This window comes from Sus scrofa, chromosome 8, assembly GCF_000003025.6.
Source record: "Sus scrofa isolate TJ Tabasco breed Duroc chromosome 8, Sscrofa11.1, whole genome shotgun sequence".
Taxonomy (NCBI): Eukaryota; Metazoa; Chordata; class Mammalia; order Artiodactyla; family Suidae; genus Sus; species Sus scrofa.
Genome location: NC_010450.4, coordinates 4,503,753 through 4,523,425, shown reverse-complemented (window position 1 = coordinate 4,523,425; position 19,673 = coordinate 4,503,753). Strand labels below are relative to the sequence as shown.

At 47.5% G+C, this 19,673-nt stretch overlaps 1 protein-coding gene across 8 annotated transcripts in view; it reads right to left on the bottom strand.

The window, feature by feature from the left end:
• The window catches only part of JAKMIP1 (janus kinase and microtubule interacting protein 1), a 141,135-nt gene that overhangs the window by 90,561 nt on the left and 30,901 nt on the right, over nt 1–19,673 (bottom strand). Inside the window, exon 1 of one of the 8 annotated variants that reach the window (XM_021100979.1) lies at nt 15,109–18,213. The exons of the other annotated variants lie outside the window; for them this stretch is intronic. The gene's annotated coding sequence lies outside the window, so the exon portion shown is untranslated. Of the gene's footprint in view, nt 1–15,108; nt 18,214–19,673 lie in introns of those variants that run through there. 8 annotated transcript variants of the gene reach the window in all.

Here is a 19,673-nt window from a genome sequence, read left to right as displayed (position 1 = left end):
GAATCCGACGAGGAACCACGAGGTTTTGGGTTTGATCTCTGGCCTCGCTCAGTGGGTTAAAAATCCGGCGTTGCCATGAGCTGTGGTGTAGGTGGTAGACACAGCTCGGATCTGGCGTTGCTGTGGCTGTGGTGTAGGCCGGCAGCAACAGCTCCGATTGGACCCCTGGCCTGGGAACCTATATGCCGCGGGTGCAGCCCTATGAAGACAAAAAAAAAAAAAAAAAGAATAAAGAAAGAAAGAAGAGGCATTCATATTGGAAAAGAAAAGGCAAAACTATCTCTACCTGTAGATGACATGAACTTGTGCACAGAAAACCCTAAGGAATCAACCAAAAAACACAAAAAACTATTAGAACTAATAAACGAGTTCAGTAAATACAATCAGTTGCATTTCTGTACACTAGCAATGAGGAATGAGAAAACACAATTAAGCAAACACCCAGATACAGTCCAGAAGCCACAGGTGTATTTGTGCATCACCCTGAACGAGCCTGACTGTCAACAATCACAAAAGAAGCCTCAGCAGCACGAGTGCCTGTTCCGTGCAAGGCACTCAGCCAGGCTGTTCCCATGCAGGATCTCCGTCAACTCCCACAACCTCGGTAACTGGTTTTCTCCTTGTTTGACTGATGCGGAACCTGAGGATCAGAGAGGTGAGAGGACTTGCCCAACGTCACACAGCAGATAAAGAAGCACCAGGCAGTCTGACCCTAAAGCCCATGTCTTGTCACTGCACTGGACCCAGACAGCCCTCCCGGCCCTAGTGGTTCTCACACAGAGCCAATAGTGCCACACATCGGAAACCCCTGGGTCTCTTAAAAATACCTCTGCTTGATGAATGGATAAAGAAGAGCTACACACACACACACACACACACACACACACACACACACACACACGGGAATACTACTCAGCCATAGAAAGAACAAAATTTTGGAGTTCCCGTCGTGGCTCAGCAGTTAACGAATCTGACTAGCATCCATGAGGACACAGGTTCCATCCCTGGCCCGCTCAGTGGCTTAAGGATCCAGCATTGCTGTGAGCTGTGCTGTAGGCCACAGACACGGCTCAGATCCTATGTTGCTGTGGCTGTGGTGCAGGCCAGCTTTGCAGCTCCAATTCGACCCCTAGCCTGGGAACCTCCATATGCTGTGGGTGCGGCCCTGAAAGGCGGAGGGAGCACAAAATTTTGCCACCTGCACCATCATGGATGGATGTGGATGGACTTGGAGGGCATTATGCTAAGTGAAATAAGTCAGACAGAGAAAGATACTGTATGATATCTCTTATATGTGGAATCTAAAACATACAACAAACGAATGAATATAACATAAAAGAAGCAGACCCACAGATACAGAGAACAAATTAACGGCTGCCAGTGCGTGTGGCTGGAGGCAACATGAGATGTGTATCATACAACACGGGGAATAGAGCCAAGGTTTTGTAATAAATATAAATGGAGTGCAACTTTTAAAAGTGTACAAAAATAAATTTTTAAACTAAACAATTCGAAAACAAACAAATGACAATTTGAAACTTAAAAATAAAATGCCCTTGCCCACGCCTCAGCCCAACCTGAAAGAACCTAATTTAACTGATCCTGGGTGGGGCACAGACCCTGGCATTTTTTTTTCCTAAAGCCTTCCAGGTGAGTCCAAAGCACAGCCTGGGGGTCAGGTGGAGGCTCTGCTCTGGTCGTCAGCAGAAGCGGAGGCTTCTCCAGGCTCTGCTCCCACCCAACCCCACGTGAAAGGCCCGATGGGCCCAGGCCAGCAGGTGTGCTGCCTCCTGGAATTCCAGACACAGCGCCTGGAATTCACATAGGGAGCTCGGCCATGCTGATCTCGTGCTGACATTTGACTCTTCTGACTTTTAAAAACGTACCTAACAAACATGTGCACTGACCATTCGTGCCCAATCGTCCTTGGCGTTTAAGCATCCCCATAAATGGTAGGCCTGATAGGATACCCAGTGCTTATTTTGAAACCCCAGTCCAGTTAAGTCAGGTGGAGGCTGAAGAGCAGGAAGCAGAAACGCTGGTCCGATCCACAGCTCTGGACGTCTCATCTCTGTGCCGATGCCCAGGGACACGGGTGTTATCACCTTGCCCAGTTCTCAGGCGAAGAAACTAGAAACTGCAGCCCAGAGAAGTTGCACAGCTCATATGTGGCAGAACTGGGACTCACACACACACACACACACCACACACACACACACACACGACTGATTCACGCGCCGGCCTGGTCCTGCCCACCCAGCCCAGCTGCCCTCTGTGCCCATGGCAGTCTGATAAGTGGGACGCAAATGACTTCCAGTTACGAGGGAACCTCTTCCCCGAAGCCAGCTTTAACTAGAAAAGTCTGATCAGTACAGACAACACTGAGCGCTGACTCCATCAGCTCAGATGGATGGGCAGGGCTTACCTCGCTGCTCATGCTCCAGGCCTCGTCCCCTTTAACGTTCACCCCGCCTACCTATCTCTCAGCTCAGGACACAGAACCTCAGAGAGGGTAAGCAGTTCCTCCCAGGTCACACAGCCAGTACATCACGGAGCAGGATTTGAGCCTGGATCTGGGTTCTTCCCACCATACGCTCGAGGCAAAGTGAGAAAATGACACGAGAAACTTCTCTACCTCATTAAGCAATGGCGTGGGAGTTTCGAAAGACCAGCTCTTATACTCATTCCCTTAAGGAGCCTAACGCACAGTCTGTTTTCTAACAAGTATACATCTTAAGTCACAAAGAAACCCTGACGGTCCACAGAGAATGTGTATGAGCCATTTCTGTACATTCGGAAACACGAAATCCCTGAGTACCCGCTGAGCAAGGCTGGGCGCTGAACGATGGTCTCATCTGCTCCCCAGCCCCTAGTGGCCCCAACTGTCCTCCACCTTCCCATCACATCGCCGCCTCCATGGCTTCAGAGGGTCCTCCCGGTTCAGGGTCTAACCCCACTGGCCAAAAAAATAAAGCTGCGCCCATCTGGCCGCACACTGGAGTATTCCAGGCTGAATGCCAGTGAGAGAGCAAGGACGCGATGGCGGTGGTGCCTCCATTCAGACCAGGAGCAGGGCAGGTGCTTCTCCTGATGAGATGCTCCACGCAGCCATTAGCTTGGTCCCCAAAGCTGGTTCCTGCTCGGCAGGTTTTCCAGAGCTGAGGACTGATGCCGCTTTGCTTTTGTTTTTTCCTCAGCAAAGGAGGATTTTAAGCTTCAGCTTCTGAACGCCACAAAACGCATGGGAGCAAAGAGCTTTGCAAAGGTATCAGTGTCCCAGTGTCTCCCCGGCTGCCCGGGAAGTTTCAAAGCTTTGGAGCAGCACATGGCATCCACCCACCACAAGTGCCACACCTGCCACCAGGGGGCACAGGGCCAGTCTGCAGAGGCAAAGACCAACCAGCAGATTGCCTGTCGGGGCTTTTCTTTATAACTCATACTCTTAATGATAAAAGTAAAACCATAGCAAATCAAAGAAGACTGAGGCATTCAGAAAAGGAAACAAAATTCACTTACAATCCCCACCCCACCCCCAACACATGGCATCTTCGTAGCCTTTCTTCCCAAGGAAAAGACCAGAGGGGGAGCGGGCACTTAGTCTAGGCCCTGGGCAGACCTGCCCACTCGGCCCTCAGGTCTCAGGTTTGGAGAATGACTCTCATGATTTATAGACAGGAAAAGAGAGTTCAGGAAATTAAGTGACGTGGCCCAAGGCCACCTGGGTAAGAAATACTGAGTCCAGGATCTGAAGCCAGATCTGACTGTACCTCAGTTTGTCCCATACGTGCTGGGGATGGAAGGACTATTCACTCCGTTTCTCCTCCAAAGATGACAAAAATGGGCAAAAAACTTACCTACCTTAAACCTCAGTATTTACATTTGCGCATAGACTCAGTTCAAATTACATCACATTCTCATTTTGCCCACGGGGTCTGCTGCTCTCCGCCAGGATGTAATGTTTGAGAGTGTGGCGGGCCTGCACCCCTCAGCCCCCCACCAGCACAGAGCAGGCCTTCATCGGCCACCGGACTGGAGAACACTTCTTATCCAGGCTCAAAAGCCCATCTCAGACCCTCAGTGGCAGCATCCTGCTGGCGGTCAAATTCTGTAGCACAGCCGCCACTGACCTCTCCCACCCGAATCCCAACTCTCCCTACAGCAACCTGCCCTCCAGCTGGGCTGCTCCCCTCACCCCCGGCCCTGGCCTCTGGCCTCCCCTCCTCTGCAGGTCTCCTCCCCCGGCGCCACTGCTTGCCGGGAGCACCACCCGCCTCACCTTCCCAGGTGTCCACCTGCCTAGACTCCAGGTCCTCCACGGCCACTGTCATATTCATTGTTCCAATGAAATGCCCCAAAGGATGCTGTATGCCAAGCTTGGGGGGGTGAAAGGCGAATGAGCTGGATAGTGTCTTCGCCCCTGCTCCCACAGCACAGAACATTCTAGAGAGAGAAGAGCAGCTCCCAAGCGCGGGCTCGTGCTGTATGCTCAGTGACGGTCCTAATCTTTAAAAGGGATGCTGAAACTCTGCCCCCCCCCGCCACGCCCATTTCCAAGATGAGGAAACTGTGACCCAGAGAAATGAAGTGACTCGGGGAGACGGAAGACGGTGGTGGAGGAGCAGGACGTGAGGCTCGCCTCCTCCCACAAAGTCATTGCAAATCCATCTATTTGTGGAACTATTTGCCCAGAAAATGTGCTGAAAGCTGACAGGAGAAATTAAGGGACTCGCCAAGATCCTGGGCTGGGAAGTGCCCCCCGCCCATGAGGGGTCACTCTACCTAAACCTTGACTCCTGTGCCCTGAACTTCAAGAGCGGCTGCAGCTCATCTACCTCTGTGTCCCCAGGGCCCTGCCGAGCACCTGACACAGCAGGGACACGGCCCTGTGTGCTGAACCAAGCAGTTTCCACGTCTGGGAGCAGACACACGCTTCCACTCCCGGCTCTGAGGCAGTGTCCCCAAAACCACCTCTCCAGCTTGATGAACAGCCAGGGAGCCGGCAGCGCCTGCGGCAGTGTCTACCTGGCCTCCTCCCTGAAGCCCGACAGCCTCCATCTGGGCCCAAGAACACGGCCTGATGCCGCTGATAGGAAGCAAAGGCTTTATAAAGCACCTTTGAAAATGCAGGTCTCTAAAATCAGCTTCGGAGTTCCTGTCGTGGCTCAGCGGTTAACAAATCTGACTAGGATCCATGAGGATGCGGGTTTGATCCCTGGCCCCGCTCAGTGGGTTAAGGATCCAGCATTGCCATGAGCTGTGGTGTAGGTCGCAGATGCGGCTCAGATCTTACCTTGCTGTGGCTGTGGCGTAGGACGGCAGATAAAGCTCCTATTCGACCCCTGGCCTGGGAACCTCCATATGCCGCGGGAGCGGCCCAAGAAATGGCAAAAAGACAAAAAAAAAAAAAAAAAAAAAAACTGCATGGTCAACAGACAGTGCCCTAAATGGGAGCAAGAAAGCCACATTTCTTGGAATTCTGGCCATGACATCCCACTGCAATCAGCTGAACTGTCCTGACTTACCCCAGGGCTTAGACTCCCGGGCCATGGTGGCCTCAGTTCTAGACCCCGATGCTTTGGTCACAGGATGGACTGGGGGAGCGGGGGGTGCCTCCAGCGCTGACAGTCCTGGGGTTTGATCCCTCAATTTGCTGTGTGACCTTGGGCCATGTGTCGCCTCTTTCTGGGCCTCAGTTTCTTCCTTTGGAAAATGCTCATTTGGCCTGGACAGTGTTTTGGCCAGCCAGTTGCAACTGCTGTAATTTCTACATAAAATACATACAACAGGAGTTCCTGTTGTGGCTCAGTGGTTAACGAATCCGACTAGAAACCATGAGATTGCGGGTTCGATCCCGACCTTGCTCAGTGGGTGAAGGATCTGGCATTGCCGTGAGCTGTGGTGTAGGTTGCAGACTTGACTCGGATCCTGTGTTGCTGTGGCTGTGGTGTAGGCCGGCGGCTACAGCTCCGATTGGACCCCTAGCCTGGGAATCTCCATATGCCGCAGGAGCGGCCCAGGAAAAGGTAAAAAGCCAAAAAAAAAAAAAAAAATCAGGTACCACTTTTTAAGTGGAGTTAGTTGATTCACAATGTCATGCTAATTTCTGCTGGACAGCAAAATGATTCAAAATATATACATTCTTTTTTATATGTACTAAATTTTAAAAATCAACTTTAAGTGGACAGCTCAAAGGCTTTCAGCAATCAAGATAAAGAATATTTGAGGGAACCCCCAAAAGTTCCCTTGGCAACTTAACTTTTATTTGCTTGGTATTTCTCTTTAAAATAACTGTGTTAAAAACATATATGGCTTCAGCTTGATTTCAAGTGATAATATTCTCAAACTCACATAATGGGCTAGTTACATTTTCTCTAACACACTAAAATAATTACTATTAAAATAAAATGTCCAAGAGCCGCCTAAAATCTTCTTGCATACCTAAAGAGACGCGCATGCCCCACAGAAAAAATCTCAACGAAATGACTGCTCCCTCCCGAGGCCCCTGTAGCTCTGAAAGTCTGGATTCCACATCCTACTTGTCACCAAGTCTAGCCTGGGCCTGTATACAGCAGGCGCTTACTCAGCACTGGCTGTTGAACACTAGTGGCAACCTGAGGTCCATCTCCCTGCCATCTCTGACCAGCCACGCCCAGTGGCAGGCAGCTAGCTTCTGTTCCCGGGGCTGATAAATACCGCCTTGAGAGAGACAGCCACGGAGGGCAAGGGGGGCAGAGGGAGGGGGGCACAGCCGCAGGGCCGAGCAGGCAACCAGGCGGATGCAGAAGCGAAGCAAGTCGGTGAAAGTGCAGAGGCCACGTTTGGGAGCGCAGCTCCTCATTCTCCATCCTCTGCCTGCATTTTTTTAGCCCACTCAGAGATTTTAATAAACTCGGGCGCTCTCACATCAAAACCGTTTGCAAAAAAAGCCCTCCAAGATGTCACACGAGCATTCCCAGAAGGATTTACCACAAAGAGTGCACAGAGAGACGGCTTGCCTTCCAAGTCCCAGTTTCAGGACGAGCTAAATAATTGAAGGGAAGCCTTCTGCGCCCTTAGCAACTCGGCAAGGAGTTTGGCAGATGTTTGCAGTCCTTAAAACACACACACACACACACAGAAATAGAAAATGAACAGGGCGGTGGATCACAGCCTAAAAAAAAAGGCACCACCGAAAAAGTAGGTAGGGAAACATAGCCTGACTTTTAGGAGCCTTGCAACACTGGGGCCACTGCACACAGGAGCCGTGGCCCGACTCCACAGCCCGGCAGATGGAGCCTCCAGCCCAGCCCACAGCTGCCGATGCCACCTTTTCAATTTACTGATTATCCAGCTCGATTCCAGCCCTACACCCGACCGTAATGATCTACTGACACCACCCCGAACACAGAGCTACACCTTTGCAGGTCCTGGCTCACCAGCCAGGATGGCCCTTCCCTTCTCCTCTCCTGGAAAACTCCTATTCATTCGTCAAAGGCCGAGGAATGATGGCCAAGTTCAACCATCACCCTTCACAGGAAGCCTCCCCTCAGAGAATCTCCCCCTCCACGGAGCAGCTCAGAGCACACGGGCTGAGCAGGGTGGTGTGTTCCACGGGGGCCGGGACCAAGTTCTCAAGGGCCTTCTTTCCTTGTCCAGTGTGGGAGGAGTTCCCAGTTCATCCCCAGGCAGTGTGGGGAGTCAGGGGGGGAGAGAGGAACAGAGAAGCGCATCCAGACCAGCGTGGTAGGAAGACATTTCAGCTGACAGCGTGGGAGACGGGCTGAAATCGGGTCTATGACAAGAAAGTGATTCTCTGGCATCGAATCGTCTATGCGTGGCTGCCTGTATCTGCGGCTTCCTTCCAGAGTCACTGCCGTGCCCAGACACCCTCCATGTGGGGGAAGCGGGACCCCCCTCCGCTTGCAATGGAGTACCTATCTCAACCACCACCACCACAGCTGCCATGCACACAACACAGCCTTACCATTTGTAAGCCCTGCTCTAAGCACCCACATTTCATCCTTCCAATAGCCCTAACATGTAGGTACTATTATTGTCCTGTGTTAGGATGCGGAAATTATGGCAAGGCTCAGGAAGTTGCTCCAAAATGCCCGGGTCGGAAGTTCCAGTCGTGGCTCAGGGGAAAAGAATCTGACGAGCATCCATGAGGATGCAGCTTCAATCCCTGGCCTTGCTCAGTGGGTTAAGGATCCAGTGTTGCCGTGAGCTGTGGTGTAGGTCGCAGACGTGGCTCGGATCCCACCTTGCTGTGGCTGTGGTGTAGGCCAGAGGTTTCAGCTCTGATTCCACCCCTAGCCTGGGAACCTCCATAGGCCACGTGTGTGGCCCTCAAAAGAGAAAAAAAAAAAAAAAAAAAAACGAAAATGCCCAGATAACAATGGGGAAGGACCCCAGGCAGTCAGACCAGGGCTGGATATGCTGGCTGGAAAAAAACTACAGCAGACTCACACCTCAGCCTTAGAAAGGCAGCCCAAGTACCACTGCCCAATTTACCCTAAAGAAACCACAGGAAATGAGAAGGAAGCCACGGAAGAGTTACACAAGTATCCAGCTCCGGGGATGTTCGTGGATGCGTTGGTTACAAAGAGAAAACAAGAAACTGCTAAGTATTTGCAAAAATATCCAAATACTAGCCAAGGTCCTGAACTGCTGTGGAGCACCCACAGCGGGAGGCTGTGAAGGCCTTGCCACGCCGAGAGAGGCGTGAACTCTGTTTCTCACAGTCCTGTTTGAAGCCCTCCTGCCCCCGGAGCTCCCAGGGTGAGTATGAAAGTGAAGATTCCCGGGTTCCCCCCAGACCTCATGGCAGGCAGTGCCTAAGGCGGGGCCTGGCAATCAGAAGTTCTGCATGTAGCCTGGTCTGTCCGGTCATGTTCGAGAACTACTGCTGGGTGAATGCTTACTATCACGGAACCGCTCAGCTCTAGGAGTAGTTGTTTATTTACTTATTTATTTGGCTGTACCCCGGGCATGTGCCAGAGTTCCTAGGCCAGGGATCCAACCTGTGCCACAGCGGTGACAAGCCTGGATTATTTTTTCCTTTGTAGGGCCGCACCCGCAGCATAAGGAAGTTCCCAGGCTAGGGGTCGAATGTTAGTTGCAGCTGCCAGCCTACACCACAGCCACAGTCATGCAGGATCCAAGCTGCGTCTTCAGCCTACACTGATGCTCATACCAGTGCTGGATCCTTAACCCACTGGACAAGGCCAGGGATCGAACTCGCATCCTCGCGGATACTAGTTGGGTTTGTAACCCACTAAGTCACAACGGGAACTCCACAAGCCTGGATTTTTAAACCCCTAAGTCACCAGGGAACTGAGGTGAGTAGCGTTTTTCACTGCAGGGTCCCCAGTGCTTAGAACAATGCTTGGCACATAGCAGGTGCTCAAGAAATGTTTGGTGACTGATTGAACCCACTGATGAACAAATTATTCTGAACTGATCTGTTAGCAGGCCTAAGGATCTGACCAGTGTGTGTGCCCTGGAGGAGCAGGGCTTGTGAATGACTTTTCACCCTGCTGCACCCACGACAAAGCCAGCCCCGAGGCCTGGTCCACCATCACACAAGCTCGTGAATACCACCATACGGCACTCATTCTGAGCTGCACGTTTTTTTTCACTTCTCAATATTTTTTGAAATCAGAATGTGTCTTACAACCTAACCCTGTCGTGGCTTAGCTGGCAGCATTGTTTCTCTCCTTTCCTTAGTGGTACAAAAATAATGATGCATCTCCCAATCGGTGTCATCTTTGATTTATTAAAATACGGGAAGGGAGTGCATAATTCAGATTAAAAAAAAAAAAACTAAAGTCAGATGCCAACACAGCTAACAGATTGCCGTGCATTCCCTTTCTTATAATTTGCAAAATTTAATCCAGCGCCATCTGTTTCAAGCTTTCAGCATCTTTCCCCAGAAGTCCTGGTCATCCAACCCTTTGCTGCTGAGATGCCAACTTAAGGTCTGATGCAAATGACAGGCTTTCACCTGTCTTCCCCTGGGAAACTTCTGACAGCATCAGCTGGAGGGTTTCTCTACATCCTTGGAGACTTGGAGGTGTGCCAGGGTGATTCTGGCCCAGGCTTGGGTTCATCCCAGCCCCATGGCCCCCGGATGTCTGGCGAGGGTCGTGGTCTGTCCACAACAGCCGTTGGTCCTGTTGTGACGTCTCAGCACCCAGAGGACCAGCCGTCTCGGCCAAGGCTCTGGAGCCCCGCGCTTCCTGTAACTGGTCCCATGGCTAGAAGAGGGCCCAATGCCCTAGGCAGGTCACTCTCATCTGCAAAAGGAGCTGGGGGATGGGAATCCAGCCCACCACACAGGGTTGTTCTCAGGACCAAGTGAGATTCACGCGAAAATTCTCTGAATAGCGGCGATTTCCATACAAGGTAATTTGTGACATTTAGGAAGACACAGATGGATAGAAATCCTCAAATTTCAGATAAAACTTACTTTCCATCATAACACTTGCCTTTTTTTGACTAAAATCCATCACGGCCCAGACATTTTCTTGAGCCACTGGCACAAACCATCACTGCAGCCAAGAGCCAGGAACTCGGGCCAGAATCCCAGCCCTGTGCCCCTGGGCTGCCTTGGCACCACGTCACCTAAGCTCTCTGAGCCTCCACCTCCTCGTGTGTACATTGGGGCTAATTGTCTATCTTTTCACTTTCCGTCTCTAAAACACAGCATGGAGCCTCCCGCAGGTGCTTTGCAGAACAGGGGGGAGCTAGTCCCAGGATGTCTTCATTGACAGCCACAGCACGAGGCTGGCTCAGCTTCCTGTCTGTGGAGCAGTTTATTCACCCAAAGAACAAGAGCTAACTAAGCTTCTTCAACTACTGAAGAGTTATTTGGGCCCCATTTCCAGGGCTACAGCAATAGAGAACAGCGCTGAGAGGCAGGGCCCCAGCTGGGGGACTGGCTCTACCCCTCCCCCATGCAGGACCCTAGCCAGGTTATTCTGTGCCCACGGTCTCCGACTCCCGACCTGGAAAGCGAAGATGATAAGGGAAGCTGTCAGGATGGCAGGCAGGCCCTGGCGGGCGCAGAGAGCTCCAGACGTCCGGCTTCCCCCCGACACGCTCCAGCTCCCACAGCCCCAGACACGAAGCACCTTCCATCATAGGAACCGCAGTGGGATCTGCCTGCCCACCTGCTTCCAGACAGGAAGCTCAGAGAGGCTGCAAATGAACACAGGTCCACAGAGGCTTCATGGTGGGTGAAGCAAGGCCTCCAGGATTGTGGTTTCTGAAGCCCCTGCCCCGGGCCTGGCCCGAGGAGGTGGCGAGCAAATGTCTGCAGGTTAAATAATGGTTTGTTTTGGAGCCACAGGCGAGATATGACGAAGCTGAAAGGAGGGATGAGAACATTCCAGGCGGGCTGGGTGTGGGGCTGAGCAACCCCACAGGGCCTCTTGCGCGCCGCCCAATGGAAACGGTCACCCTCAGACAGGAAGTCTGTCTTTTCAGCGGAGGACAGAAGCGTCTGGTTTGAAAACTTCAAGCTGGGAGCTGGGGTCTCTCTCCTTGGAGATAAAACTTGGGCTGCTCAACACAGGAGAGAGAAGGGAGGAAAATCCACAGGAAGAGCCAGGAATGGACACCGGAATTTCACACGTATAAACGGGGAGAGAGACCAGCTCATCCACCGCTGGGAGAAACGACTGACTATTTGGGAGCAGATAAAACTAGTTGTCCACAGCGTTCCCGCTGTGGCGCAGTGGGAAAGAATGCGACTAGGAACCATGAGGATGCAGGTTCGATCCCTGGCCTCACTCAGTAGGTTAACAATCCCGCACTGCTATGACCTGTGGTGTAGGTTGCAGACGTGGCTCGGATCCTGCGTCGCTGCGGCTGTGGTGTGGGCCGGCAGCTGTAGCTCCAATTAGAGCCCCAGCCTGGAAACCTCCATGTGCCGCAGGTGGGGCCCCAAAAAGCAAAACAAACAAACAAACAAAAAACTAGGTATCCACCTATATTTAGAAATGAGAACATTCTCTAATACCATACATAAAACTAAAGTCAAAATGGATTAAAGACCTAAACGTACGACCGGACACTAGAAAACTCTTAGTAGAGAACAAGCAGAAATTCCAGCAATATCTTCTTGGATCTGCCTCCTAGAACCATGAAAATAAAAGTAAACAAATTAGGTCTCATTTGTTTACTTGAGACTAATTAGGTCTCAAGTAAACTTAATTTAAATTAAACTTAAAGTTAAACTTAAAAGCTAATTAAACTTAAAATTAAACTAATTAAAACTTAAAAGCTTTTGTACCGCAAAGGAAACCGTGAAAAAAATGAGCAGACAACCCACAGACAGGGAGAAAATACTTGCAACTGAGGCAACTGACAAGAGATTAATCTCCAAAATATACAAAGAGCTCATGTAGCTCAATATCAAAAAACAACCCAATCAAAAAAGGGGCCAAAGATTTAAATAAACATTTCTCCAAAGAACACACAAAGATGGCCAAAAAGTACATGAGAAGATGCTCAATATTGCTGATTATTAGAGAACTACAAATCCAAACTACAATGAGGTGTCACCTCACATTGGTCAGAATGGCCATCATCAAAAAAAATCTACAACTGGAGTTCCCGTCATGGCGCAGTGGTTAACGAATCCGACTAGGAACCATGAGGTTTCAGGTTCGATCCCTGGCCTTGCTCAGTGGGTTAAGGATCCAGCATTGCCGTGAGCTGGGGTGTAGGTAGGTTGCAGACTCAGCTTGGATCCTGCGTTGCTGTGGCTCTGGTGTAGGCTGGTGGCTACAGCTCCAATTCAACCCCTAGCCTGGGAAGCTCCAGATGCCGTGGGAGTGGCCCAAGAAATGGCAAAAAGACAAAAAAGAAAAAAGTCTACAACAATGAATGCTGGAGAGGGTGTGGAGAACAGGGAAATCCTCTGACCCCACTGGCGGGAACATACACTGGTACAACCACTATGAAGGACAGTATGGAGGGTCCTCGAAAGACTCAAAATAGAAGTCACATGTGACCCAGCACTCCTACTCCTGAGCATATATCCGGAGATAACTAAAATTTGAAAAGATGCACGCACCCCAATGTTCACTGCAGTGCCATTTACAACAGCCAAGACATGGAAGAAATCTAAATAGATAAAGAAGATGTGGTACATATATACAATGGAATATTACTCAGCCATAAAGAAGAATGAAATAATGCCGTCTGCAGCAACAGAGATGGACCTAGACATTATCATACTAAGTGAAGTAAGTCAGACAATGAAAGGTATGTGCAATCTGAAAAAATTATACAAATGAACTTATTTCAAAACAGAAACAGACTCAAAGACTTTGAAAACAAGTCGATTTTCAAAGGGGAAAGGTGGGGGGCGGGACAGATTAGGAGTTTAGGATTAGCATATACATAATACCACATATAAAACAGATATTCCACAAGGACCCACAGCACAGGGGACTCTACCCAGTATTCTGTAATAACCCTATGTGGGAAAAGAATCTGAAAAAGAATGGTTACATGTATACATATAAGTGAATCACTTTGCTATACACCTGAAACTAACACAACACTGCAAATCAACTATACTCCAAGATAAAGTAAGAATTAAATTTTTTAAAGGGGCACAAACTACTATACACAAAGTAAATAATATACAAGGATATATTTTATAGCACAGGGAATATAGCCAATATTTTGTAGTAATTTTAAATGGAGTATAATCTATAAAAATATTGAATCACTATGTTGTTCACCTGAGGCAAATATAATACTGTAAATCAACTTGTACTTCAATTTTAAAAAGTTCCAATTAAAAAAAAAACTAAACCAGGTATCCACCTTGATCCTTACAGTAAAGCAACTTTCAGGTAAATTACAAATTGAAATTTAAAAAAAAAATTCATTGACAGATGAATGGATAAAGAAGATGTGGCATATGTATACAATAGGATATTACTCAGCCATTAAAAAATGAAATAAGCCATTTGCAACAACTTGGATGGACCTAGAGATTATTATACTAAATGAAGTCAGACAGAGAAAGACAAGTATCATATCACATCACTTATATGTGTAATCTAAAAAATAATACAGGATGGGAGGATGCGCTGGGTTGTGGGATGGAAATCCTATAAAATTGAATTGTGATGATCATTGTACAACTACAAATGTAATAAATTCATTGAGTAATAAAAAATAAAATTAAAAAATTAAAAAAGATGTTACTAAAAAAAGGATACTAATACTTTTAACATTTATTTGAAATATTAACAGAATCGATCATATTTGCAGCTGAGCTTAGTCTATAGATGAGTTTATTCCTCTTAAAATTTTCACCTTCTATTAACTTTTAATGTTTTTTCATGTCAATACTTCCATTCAACATGGATGGTATTAAACTATAAATTTTCTAAAGTGTAAAAAATAACAAAAAAATAAAAAATAAAAATAAAAATGCATTTCCAAAAAATTTGCTTTTAAAAAAAATAAATAAATAAATAAAAAATTAAAAATGATGCAAATGAACTTACTGACAAAACAGAAACAAACTCATAGACCTAGAAAACAAACGTATGATTACCAAAGGGGAAAGGAGGATGTGACAAATTAGGAATCTCGGATTAATAGACACGCACTACTAAACATAAAATAGATAAACAACAAACACCTACTGTATAGCACAGGGAGCTATATTCGATATCTTGTAATAACCTATAATCGAAAAGAATCTGAAAAAGTGTGTATGTATTTGTAACTGAATCACTTTGCTGTACACTTGAAACATTGTAAATCACCTCTACTTCAATTAAAAACATACACTTTATATAAAAATCATAGAAACCACAAAACAAAAAATCTCCTAAAAACAAGTATTAAAGGAGGAAAAAGTCAGAGCATTCACAGAAGGCACCACTGATAACCCTCTCGAGAGGAAACGCATCACAGTTGGGGGAAACGTCTGTAACATACAAGAGAACACAGGTTAATATCCCTATTAGGTTAAGACGCTTTACAAAGCAAAATTGTTTTCAGCAACATGCCAACAGAAAAATTAGTATAAATAATGAAGACGTGATTTTTCTGAAGAAAAGCACGTGGCCATACCAAGAGGACACGACTCACTGGAATCAAGTGAATGAGACCCAGGACGAGAACTCAGACGCATCACACAGGCAAAAATCCGTAATAGCCATTGTTCGCAAGGTCCTGGGAAACTGCTATTTTCATTCACTCCCGGTGGGTACAAACTGGCACAACTCTTGCGGCATGCCATTTGGCAATTTCTATGAGAACTTTAAATACGGATTGCTTTTGTTCAGCAGCTTCACTTCTAGAATCTTTCCTAAGGGAACGATCCGACGAGATCATCCGCAAAGCCGGGAATAACAAGGGGCTCATTAAACAACCCCTGGTACGTCCAAGCCTCGGAGGCCGTGGCCAGACTTCTGTCCTATGAGTGTGTGTGGAAAGCGGGTCACGGGGTGGTCCTGTTTCTCAAGGAAAAACTCCACATCAAGACACTGGCTGACATCAGAGCTCTAATGAGCAGAGCGAGCCAAGAGAGCATTTCCATTTAAGGGGCAGGGAAGGAGGCTCTGTGAACAAAGAGGATTCTTAGAGAAGGCGGAAGGCTCCTGCCGAGGGTGGGGAGGGGGGACGAATCAGGAACAGAGTGAGGGTGGGGGTCGGCTTAAGCCCAGAAAAAGAGGGAGAAGAAATTAAGTCGGAGAGACGTGATGATGTCCCCATGAGAGGCAAATGTCTGGTCTGAAATACGCTAATGGGACTTTTAGGATTCCCCAAAATCATCAGATGGGGCCAGATGACAAAGATAATAGCTTTCTTCCCTAGAGACCAGCAGTAACCAATCAGTGGATAAAACTAGGTAATTCCATTTATGATCGAATCGAAAGGAGCAAGGAGGGAACAGCACACATGGTTCAGGAGACAAGAAAAGGGTAGCCTCCATCAAGGACAGAAGCTGCTGACCTGAGACCCGGCAGGGTCGCCCTCAAGCCCACGCCCCCACATCAGCACCCCCTTCTTCTCCCTGGTCCTGGACCCCTTCTCATTCCCACCTCTTCCCACACTTCCCTCCTCTGTCCCGGCTGCAGTGGTGTCACCTCCCTCCAGGGCTCCTCACCAGCAGCTGTATATACAGGGGTCATCCCCATTAAACAAACCAGCCAACCCCTGCCACCTCTGCTTTATCTCAGACGCTGAGGCTGTCCTCTGGATTGCCTCCTCACTTCCTGCAGTGTGGCTTCAGCCCCTGTGCCTCCACTAGCCCCCCCTCACCTCCCTTGGCATCTTACCTCCCCTGGCTTCCATGTTGCCGGACTCAGCTCACAGTCTGATTTATCTGACCATCAAGTGGACTCTGATACCATGGCCCCAGCCTTTCCGCCCAGCCACTCTCTTCCCTGAGATTATGGCCATATTTAGTCCACGGTACAATCCTAGTTGTTCAGGGTCACTGGGTCCTGGCCACCTGCAGGCACCAGGCTAGGGTATCATGGCCCCATCCTCTTGTTCAATCCACCCCCGTGGTGGGGGAGCATCAATTCCATTGTCACTCTACAAACAGGAGCTGGAGGCTCTAAAGGGTTGAGGAGTGTAAATTACCCAGGCTCGTCTGACCCCAGCCTGTGCTTTTCCCATGATATGATGCTGCCGCACAGGGGGTGGGAGGCCTCTAAGGAAACATCACAGATGAGTGAAGCCCCCATCAGAGGCAGACATAGCTCTTCAAGGTTATTTTGCTAATGCTTGTCATTCGAGCACCCAGGGGAAACAAGACCTCTTATGAGGTGACTTCCCCAACTCCCAGGCCGGGTCAGGAGCCCCCTCTGGGCTCCCACAACCTCCAGGCTTCCTCCCATCCCAGCACTGTGTTGCCTTGGCTAACCCTAATGTTTACAAGCCAGACTGAGCTTCTTGAGGGCAGGGACTTGGTCCAAGTCGTCTGTCTCTATCCCTCAGCACAGGCTGCCACGTGGGGTACCCAGGTGGCAGGGTTAAAGCAGTAGGAGAGTGGATAGATAGATGGATGGATGGAGAGATGGACAGAGGGAGAAAGAAAAGCTACTCAGTTCAACTCAGGACTTCAGTAGGGGATTTATAGCCCAAGCAGAGTTTGGTCCAGGGTAGTGGTGGGGTCCCTGGGATTCCTTCCAACCTTAGCTTCTGGGACATTATGGAACAGTCCCCTGGTGCCTGGGGATGGACCTCCATTCCTGGGCTTGGCTGAGAAGGAAAATCCAAAGATACACCCCTCAAAGGAGGGAGATAAATTGGAAGACTCTCTTCCGCTAGGGAACTTTGCATTTAGGACAACTTTTAAAAATATACAAGACAACTTTTCAAAATATATTTAAAAGAATAAAATGCTCAGGAATAAATTTAGCAAAAGAAGTACAAGGCTGTCAAGTACAAAATATATTTTTAAAGAAATTAAAGAGGACCTTAATAAATGGAAAGGCATCCTATGTCCATGGATAAGACTAAATTTACCTAATGATTCAACACAATTCTTATCAAAATTCCAGCTGACTTCTTTAAGAAGCTGATCCTAAAATTCATATTGAAATTCACATTTCAACATGAACAACCTTGAAAACAAAAAGATCGAAGTTTGAGGACACAGATTTCCTGATTTCAAACTCACCACAAAGTTTCAGTGATCAAGATAACGTGATACTAGCGTAAGATAGACATGGAATAGAATTGAGAATTCAGACATAAACTTTTATAGTTATGGTTGATTTTTGACAATAGTATCAAAACAAACAGATAAAAAAAGAACAGTTTTTTCAACCAATGGCACTGGGACAACTGGATATCTGCGAGCAAAAAAATGAAGCTGGGCACCTACTTCACACCAAATACAAAAATCAACTTAAAATGGATCAAAAACCTAAATGCAAGAGCTAAAACTATAAAACTCTTAGAAGAAAATACAGGAATAAATTTTTGTGACTTGGATTAAGCAGTGGTTTCTTAGGCAAGATACCCAAAGCACAAATGATGAAGAAAAAACAAAAACTGGACTTGACCAAAATTTAAAACTCGAGGGACACTGTTGTAGTGGTTTGAATCATGCCCTTCAAAAGCTCATGTCCACCTGGCACCTCAGAATGTGACTTTATTTGGAAATAGGGTATGTGTAGACATAATTGGTTAAGGATCTTGAGATGAGATCATTCTGGATCTAGGGTCTTTATAAGAAGAAAAGAGGGAAAGAAGTTCCCTTACGGCTCAAGGGGTTAAGGATCCAGCATTGTCACTGCTGTAGTGCCCGTTTGATCCCTGACCTGGGAATTGCCGCATAACATAGGCATGGCAGAAAGAAAGAAAACAGGGGGGAGGGAAGGAGGGAGGGAGACCCCAGAATGGCAAACAGGGAAGAAGTCTGTGTGAAAAAACAAGTGGTAGAGATTGGAGTGATGCTGCCACAAGCCAAGGAATACCAGGGGCCACCAGAAGCTGGAAGAGGCAGGATGAGACTTCAGAGGGAGCCTGGCCCTGCTGACACCTTGATTTCAGACTTCTGGCCTCCGGAACTATGAGAGGATAGATTTCTGTTGCTTTAAGCCACTCAGTTTGAGTTATTTGTTACGGCAGCCTCAGTAAACTAATATAGACTGCATAAAGAAACTGAAAAGAAAACCCACAGAAGGAAACATTTGCAGGTCATTTATGCAATACGAGGCCTATATCCAGAATATATAAAGAATTCTTACAATTCAACAATGAAAAAACAAACCACCTCATTTTTAAATAGGCAAAGGATTTAATATAAATTTTCCCCAAAGAGATATAAACAAATGGCCAACAGGCACATGAAGAGATGTTGGACATCACCAGTCATGAAGGAAACGCAGATCAAACCACAGTGAGACAGCACTTCGCACCCATCAGAGAATAAGTTTCTGTTTTAAGCCACCCAGCCTGTGGTACTTTGTCACAGCAGCCCTGGGAAACTCCGCGTGCAGGTGCGCATGAGTGTGCATGCAAACCTGTGTGTGTGTGTGATTTATTTTCCTTCGTTTTTAAACTGAGGCATAGTTGATTTACAATATTGTGTTCATTTCAGGTAAACAGCCGAGTGAATCAGTTACATGTCTTTTTCAGATTCTTTTCCAGTATAGTTTATTATAAAATATGAATACAGTTCCCTGTGCTAAAGTGTAAATTCCTGCTGTTTATCTATTTCATATACAGTGGTGTGTGTCTGGTAATCCCATACTCCTAACTTATCCATTCCCCCACCTTTTTCTCTTTGGTGACCATAAATTTGTTTTCTATGTCTGTGAGTCTGTTTCATTCTGTAACTAAATCCATTTGTATTATTTTTCAGATTCCACACATAAGTGATCTCACACGATGACTTGTCTTTCTCTGTCTGACTTACTTCACTCAGTATGTAATCTCTAGGTCCACCCAAGTTGCTGCAAATGGCATTACTCATTCTTTTCATGGCTGAGTAGTATTCCACTGTATATATGTACCACATCTTCTTTACCCATTAATCTGTCGATGGACACAGATCACTTTGTGAATAATGCTGCTGTGAACACTGGGGTACTCATATCTTTTTGAATAAAAGTTTTCATCTTTTCTGGGTGTATGCCCAGAAATAGGATGGCAGGATCATATGGCAGCTCTATTTTTAGTTTCTTAAGGAA